Raw genomic sequence first — 8,092 nt, forward strand, 5'->3', positions numbered from 1 at the left:
CAACCCCGCCTGCCACAAGCTCCCAGCGCCGCCCCTGGGCTCAACTCAGGTAAACCTCGCCGCTTCGCTCTTCTCGTGGCGCTGCCCTCCTTGAATCCGGGCGCGGTTTAGTTGTTCAGGAGAGGGGCTTTGCTTGCTCAGTCGGGATGGGAATTGGGAACAGCCTATCGCTTGACGCATGTAGGGATTTGCTAGATTCCTGATTGATTCACATATGTTTCTAGTTCAAAATCACTGGGGGTATCTGAGGCAGCTTGATCCTAGTTAAACTGATGCTCGTGGGTGCCTGAATGTTTCTAGTTATTTCTGCTCACGCTGCACAGTGAGGAGTGGATGTGTAGGCCTGGAGCTAGATCCAACATTGAAAATTCGAGACACTAGCAGTAGTTTTTGTGAGACATTCAGTTCTCAGGTTAATGATGCGGATTTGTTTGTGTGTATCTGTGAACCTCGTGTGGTTTATTTGCGTGTTAGTTTTTCAATCGTCTTACTGCAGATAGAAAGCTATATATCACTGAAGAAGGGGGGTGTTTATCCTGTTTCTCATGGAGTTCGTAACATGTGGAAGGCTGGATGGGGTGTTAGTCTGGTTGCTTCCTGTTACTTTGTTTTGCATTGTTTTGCCTCCAACTAGAAGCCTCATCTTTGCTGCTACTAAGTGCCAGGGTTGATTACTGATTACAACTTGCTAATCTTATCTACTTGATCTACCACTCTGGCTCGTTGTTGGTCTCGAGTTCTTCTGAAACTGTACTATTTTCAGCACTACTCTGCTTCAACCCTGCTTTTTGGCCGAAGAGTGCAATATACAGGTGACATGTCTAAATGTTTGGTTATTAATTTTAATTTAGCAGCACTCCTTGCTTGCTTAATATACTTGCAGTGCATCATTTAGGGAGATACTAGTTCAGCTGAGGAGGCTAGGTATTCAATCTATTGTATATACTGCCACGGTGACACCTGATTAGGGTACATGCATAATTAAAATTTCCAAGCAACAACATTTTATTCCAAAAAAAAAAAACAGAAACAGAACTGCAAACATATGTGAAAAAACACAAGTACTAGCTGGCAACTTGTCTTTTATGATGCACTTGTTCACCCTTCAAATAGCTCCTGCAGCATCTCCCAAGACACAAGTACTAGCTGGCAACATATGGGTAGACTGTTGGTAAATGAGAAAAATAAAAATTTATTGCTTCCGGTTCCAATATAGTGTGTCCTAAGAGTCCTTCCCACTTTTTTGTGTTGTCTTGTGCTACTTGCTCTTTACTTATGTTCAGTAGGGTTGGTCACTTTATTTGAACTTGTTCAGTAGGGTTGCTCTTTTTCTGTTGTCTGCCAATAATTTGCCTAACAAAAGTTCTAATATATGCACATGGCTCTGCAGTGATATATATTCTTCTTACATTGTCATTTGTTAGTATTATGATGATTCTCAAGTTTTAGTAAAAATTAAAAATACACTATTGTGGCTAGTGGCTACTAATCTTCTCTGTACTTGCTGTCTTCTCTGTACTCCTCTTCTACTACTACTCTCCTCTACTCCACTCTACTCCTCTCCTCTCCTAAGCAGTTGTTGCTTTTTTTTGCTACTTCTACTACTTCCCTACTACTACTGTCTACTACTTCTGATTGTCTGATCTGCTTATCAAGTTCGGAAGATATTAAGCATATGATGTTCATGTGTGATCGAGCAAAGTCAGTATGGCAGCTGTTGCTTTTTCTGGGAAGCAGCACCTGCTTTTTTTTTTGCCAAATCTCCCCTCTCCTCTATTTGTTGCCACATTTACTATCCTCTATGTTTTGGAAGCAGCACCTGCTTTTTTTTGTCAAATCTCCCATCTCCTCTCCTCTCCTTTGTTTTGCCGATGATGAAATTGTCCAAGTCCATACATTATATGGAATATGAGTTGATGATCAAGAACTTGTGAGGAACTTGGCATCATTAGCAGTCGCCCCTACATTACCTTCTCCTCTCTTCTCTGTTATGATGCCTTGATGCTCCAAGTTCAAGATCAGATGATGATTGATATGTTTCTAAGGCCTCTACTACTGCCACTTCTCATTTTTTGACATATTGTTGTTTTATAGGACTACTTTGTTTTATAGACCTTTTTTATTTCTTATACCTTCTCACATACCTAAAGCACACTTTCTTACATCTATTAGAATAAAGCACGAAATAATGTCGTAGACACCAGACAGTGTAGCCCGATGCCCCGAGCATGATGAGCAGCCAACCCTTGAGGAGCAAGCACTAGAGGATCAGCTTACTTAGGAACAGTTCGATAACGAGGTAGAAAAGGATTTAGAAGTGATGCTTACTCAGGAGCAGTGTGACGATGAGGAAGGCCCCGAAGGAGAGGCTGCTGAAGGCGAAGAAGAAGAGAATAATGATGATGATGACTTAGAAGAGGGATATGAAAGTCCCAAGGATCCTTTTCCACGTGAAGCCAGAAGGAGGCCAATGGAGGAAGATTTGAACAAGGATTTTGACCCGAACGAGGAGGTAGGGAAAAAGCCTTCACTTGTAAATTTTGCTAAAGCTTTAGCTGTGTTACCTTTGCTAACACTTTGACCTATCGTATATACAGGCCCCTCCTGAAACTCAGAAAAAAACGACGTCAACATCCGCGACATCTCGCTGGACAAGACAGAGTAGAGGAAAGGAGAGCAGAGGCAACAGCCACAGAGACGGATCACGATGCCTCTGCTCCACAATCTCAAGACACAACCACGACTACCAAGCCTAAGAGGAAATGAGAGGATAGAAAAGAAAATCTATATCCAGATAAGGCATGCTATGTGATAACGGAGGTCGGGCCAGCAGAGGAGATCCTTGAGCCAAAAGAATTAAGAGGACGATTCCGTAATGCGATCGGGGCCCTAGTAAGAGATAAATTGAACCCAACAATCCCTAATTGGAAAGAGATACTAGAGAACACAAAGAATGCACTATGAGATAGGCAGCTGAAGCTCAATTTTAGATTTCCAGAGGGTAAGCACGAACTGATAAAAAAATGCTTTCAGGATGATGAGAGAGTCATTATGATGTTGGAGGACAGAGCTCAACATGAAGTATATCCAAAAGGGGTTAACTCCCTTCAATGAGTTTGGCAAAATAACTCCTAGTCAATAGGAGAAGCTCGTGGCTCAGAAGACTTCACCGGAGGTATTGGAGCTCAGTACCTGTAACACCAAGCTGGCGAAGAGGAACAAACACCACCATCATCTAGGCCCCGGTGGCTACTATGCCAAGGAAGAGTAGTTTAGGAAGATAGATGAAGAGGCTGCAACTGCTAGGAATATTGATGTGACGAATTTGAAGGTACGCTTAAGGAATTGGATATATGCGAGGAGTACAGAATCATCCAGCAGTAATCTTAAGTTTGATAAGCCAGAGACCCAAGAGGCAGTATCAAGGATACTAAAATATGCTGAAGACATGGAGAAGGGCTCGTTCAATCCTTCCAGAGAGAGGGACGAGCTTAGCCTTGGCTTAGGAAACAAGAAGCACACAGGCCGCACCAGGGGGCTAGGGAAAAGGACGACCTGGAAGCAAGGATTCGAAGAGGACAGACACATGTACAAGAAAAATGGCAGAGACCGGGAGACTAGTCTTGAGCTCCAAGTGAAGGCTCTAATTGCGAAGGCGCTGGAGGAGCAAGGACTATCTACGGAGCCACGAATATTAGTGACGCCGCTAGGAGAACTAGCATTAGTTGGCAGCCCTCTGAAAGTTCCTAGCAGCCAAGGTTCCACTACAGCCACAACCCCCGTCGATTGCATACGGGAATCAACTAGTTGCACCTTAGTGTTTCTCAGCGGTCGACAGAACACTGTGATTGAGGTGGCAACGGGTGTGGCACATCCTCCTGATGGCTTACACCATAATAATAAGATACCACCGGACTACACTAGGGTCGAGGTGCATACAGTGAAGCCCGAGTTCATGCAGTGGAGGATAGACTACGCAACTCCCGAGGGGCTGGTGTTACTTAGAGACGTTATGGGGCAGTTCATCCTCTGGCACAAACGGGACATATATTGACTGCTTGTTCGCCACCTCCCCCTCTCCTAAATTTGGAGCGAGTTGTTGAGGTCAGGGAGATATTTTCACCGTCTCGTGACCACCATATTCCTGAGATGCCACATTCTTCCCCACCTCCTAGCGAGCATGTGATGAGATGCCACAACCTTCTCCAGCTCGTACCAAGCAAGTGCATGATGAGATGCCACAGTCTTCTCAACAAGCACAGCTGATACATGAACAAGTGCCTCCTGAAGAAGGTGATGCACAAGAAGATGAGGACGTGCCTGAATGGGAACTTTGAAAGAAGATTCCAATCAACATAAGGCCAGTTTATGTTCCAATCAAAGACGTCTCATCGGTGTCCAAGTGGTATTCCCACGACCAGTTCAAGCCTGAGAACCAAGTTAAAAAAGTCCCATCATGAGGTTCTGAGGAGGCCATCACTAGAAAACTCCACCAAATTTCAAAGCAGTATCCAAATGTTGATGCCATCGAATGGTCAAAGGATTGCCCGAAAACATATGAAAGAGGCAAGCCCTTCCAACCAAACCAGGACATCCAGCGCCTATCACTTGGAATGAGAAGGTTCCATGATTGGTACTTGCGTGTTCTCCCAACGAGCATAGATCTCATACAAGCATGCTTCTCCACCGGCATATTTGGAAGCCCAGCCGGGAAAATTATTTTTGACTTCGATGACATGCACACATGCTTTCACCTGGGAGAAATGGAGATGAATCTAATTCACACGTGGTGCCTGTAAGTCCTTGTCCTCCTGATATGATATGAATGTAATCTTTGAATTTTGTTGTAACTAATCCACGCCGTGATTTGTAGAATGCAAGTGCACATTGTCAAACAAATGCCAAGTGTGAAAGCCGGGTATCTAGACCCTCAAGCTATAGCCCAAACAAATTTTAATTACCCTAAATGGTGGACACTGTATGCCAAAGAGCTAGTTGCTGTAAAGACTCTTCGGGAGAAAGAGCGTATCCGTACGGCGAAACAAAGGGAAGAGTCCCTTAAGGTTGCGGAATAAATTGCCCTGGCTTTCAAAAATCTCCAACAACACTCTATTATATGGCTACCATAAAACTTCGAGTAAGTTCAACTCTATACTTAAAGCTTTCTTCGATATATTTTATTCGATGCAAAAGAGCTTATCTAATTCTATGATTAAATCCATGCAGCAACCACTGGATTTGTATAGCCGTCGATGTCGGAAGGAGCATGGCAAGGGTCTTTGATTCATTAGATAGGGACACGGTGACATATAAAGACTTCATATCGATTCTCAAGACGTATACATATCGACAATCCTCATTAGCTTATATGTTTGTATACATACTTGTAATGTTCACTTTTGGATACTAACAAGTTGTATTTGCTAAAATAATTCGAACAGGGCATTTAGGTTCTATGTCACTAATCATCATGGAATGCATGATCCAGCAAGGAAGGAAAAGCTGGCTATAAAAACACTATGTGCGGTAAGTGTAACTTACTTCTTCAGTACTCCGTTACATGGCTGTCAAAAGCATTACTTAACATTTTCATATGCAAAACACACAGTGCCCCAAGCAGAAGCCTGGGAGTGTACATTGTGGATACTATATATATTCTATGATGAGTAACACCGGTGCCTACAGGAGACACCCCTTAAGGGTAAGTTTGAACCTCTTCACCAGTAGTATAAAAACTTCGTACATGGTATAAAATACTAAATCGAAACTTGTTCTCTTGTAGTAGAGAGAAGAGAAAGGAATGAAAAGGGACCCATACAAGAATGACCAACTCTTAGAGCTCGTCGGCGACCTTTGCAACTTCATATTGAACCAGATTATACACGTCAGAGGCGCCTACCATGACCGAGAGTCTGAGTTAGGTACAAATCCTCAGTACCAACACCTTCGTGAGACTGAAAGGCTAGCTCTAGGACGTTGATAACAATGTGTATGGAATTTGTATATTTAATGATGGATTGTATATATTCTTGTTAATTGGACTTGTAATTGTAGTTTATAGAATACTCTTGTGCTTGTAGTCGCGATCGCGGGACGTTCGGCAACGCGAACGCGGTTCGGAACGTTGGTCGCGGGGGCGTTCGGCAACGCGAACACGGTTCGGAACATTGGGCGCGAGGCGTTCGGCAACGCAAACGCGGTTCAAAACGTTGGTCGCGAGACATTCGGCAACGCGATTTTGAATTGTAAATTTGAATTTTTTTTGCGGAAAAACGTACTGTAGGGGCGGTTGTAGATTGAACCGCCCCTACAAATACCTGTTTGTAGGGGCGACTGGTACTACAGCCACCCCTACAAATCGATTTGTAGGGGCGGCTGGTAATACGAGCCGCCCCTACAAATAGATTTATAGGGGCGGCCTGGGAACCACCCTTATAAATACATGATTTGTAGAGATGGTTCGGTAGGAGCGGCTGGCCAAACCGCCCCTACAAATGGTTACGAGCCACCCCTAAAAATCGATTCTATAGTAGTGATTATAACAGATAATGTGAGCATCTACTAACTAATAAACACCAAATGAAGACTTTCAAATAGTTCTAAACAAGGTACCATAATGGAGAGCATAATTTTGGGAAAAATATGAATCTGGTTTCATATTTTTCTGAGTTAAAACAAACTAACTTTCAATGCATGTACACATGGACTTCTTTTTAGTTCCGGCTTCGGCTCATCTGGAGGAGCCCTGTCATTGTAGGAGGAGCTGTTTTTCAGTGAAAAATGGAGAAGGTGAAGCTGTTTTGATTCCAATGTTTTCGATTCCATTGTTTTGCATATGCATTCGCAAATCCACTCTCACGGTTGTTCACTGGTTTTTATTCCAGCGAACGATCGGACCAATAACCCACGTGCCTGGATAGCTGCCCTGTCGTCACTAAAAATGCAATACATTTATTTTAAAATGCTATAACTTCTAACGGTGTATTGATTTTTAATTCCGTCTGCACCGGTGTGTTCTATGCGACGAGCGAAAAAAACTAGACCCCACTTACATATGTTTTGAAGAATTTTTTCTAGTAGCAATTTATGTGTATTAACTTATTACATATAACTTACATCTTACAACTTATACACATAAATTGTATTGAATAACTTTTTATTGGTCGAATTCGTTCGGTGGCATGGCTACACTAGCACAAACGTTCCTTTTTTCTTTCTTTTTTTTCTTTTTTCTTTTTTCTTTTTTGTTATATATTTATAAGTTATACTATATAGTTATTTTCGTACATAATTTTTATATTTCTACTAATATGCTATGGTATTTAATTTTTACATCTAAGTTTTTGAATATAACTTATATGTCCAACTTTACATCTAAGTCATTCATCATAAGTTATACAAAAAAAGTTAAACATAAAAGTATAATTTTTTTTAGGTTTATATGAAATTACGTTGATATGTTTGTTCCGCAAAATATTATAAATAAAAGTTATGCGTATAACTTTCTTACATAGTAAGTTATATATATAAGTTTTGTGTGTAACTTTATCACGTTGAAAGTATATGTTTAAGTGTATAAGTTATACGTTGAAGTTTGTTCCACAAATTATATGTAAAAGTTGTGAGTATAACTTTGTAACTTTATATAAAAAAAGTTCAGATTTTTTTTTGCCAAAAATAGAATACTTTCCAAAAAAGAAAAGTTGCCAAAAATTTTTACTAAAAAAGGAAAGTCACGGACCGTTCACCAGATTTGAATCTGGTCAACGTTCGCTATTTAGTGGCACTTATATATTTCCTATCATATTCCTATATTTTTCCTATTCCTGCATTTCTTCAATCGTGCATTCCAAAGGGATCCATGTATATGTAAGTGTACTATGTATGTATGCTACATGCTATATATATGATGAGCTGCAATAGCGCAATCCACGCACGAGTTATATATATCCTAGCTAGGTGTTACGGTGATGAAGATAGACAAGCATGAATCCGCCTGTGGCTCTGCAAGCCCTTGCCACTTGGTAGCTACGCTTGTACACCTCGCCGGGGCAGGTGGCGCCCATGCATGTTAGAAAAATATATCTCAAGT

The 8,092-nt window shown here is 41.6% G+C and overlaps 1 long non-coding RNA gene across 2 annotated transcripts; it reads left to right on the forward strand.

Annotated features, from left to right (window-relative positions):
* Positions 1-428: 428 nt before the first annotated feature.
* Positions 429-6,026, forward strand: LOC136505548 (uncharacterized). Of its 2 annotated transcripts, none has more exons than XR_010771232.1 (6): positions 429-4,795; positions 4,874-5,137; positions 5,227-5,337; positions 5,442-5,526; positions 5,609-5,701; positions 5,783-6,026. It is a non-coding gene; the product is annotated as an uncharacterized lncRNA (long non-coding RNA). The 2 variants fall into 2 exon arrangements; XR_010771233.1 differs by having other exon boundaries at positions 5,786-6,026.
* Positions 6,027-8,092: the final 2,066 nt, after the last annotated feature.

The sequence above is a fragment of the Miscanthus floridulus genome, chromosome 14, assembly GCF_019320115.1.
Source record: "Miscanthus floridulus cultivar M001 chromosome 14, ASM1932011v1, whole genome shotgun sequence".
Lineage (NCBI taxonomy): Eukaryota > Viridiplantae > Streptophyta > Magnoliopsida > Poales > Poaceae > Miscanthus > Miscanthus floridulus.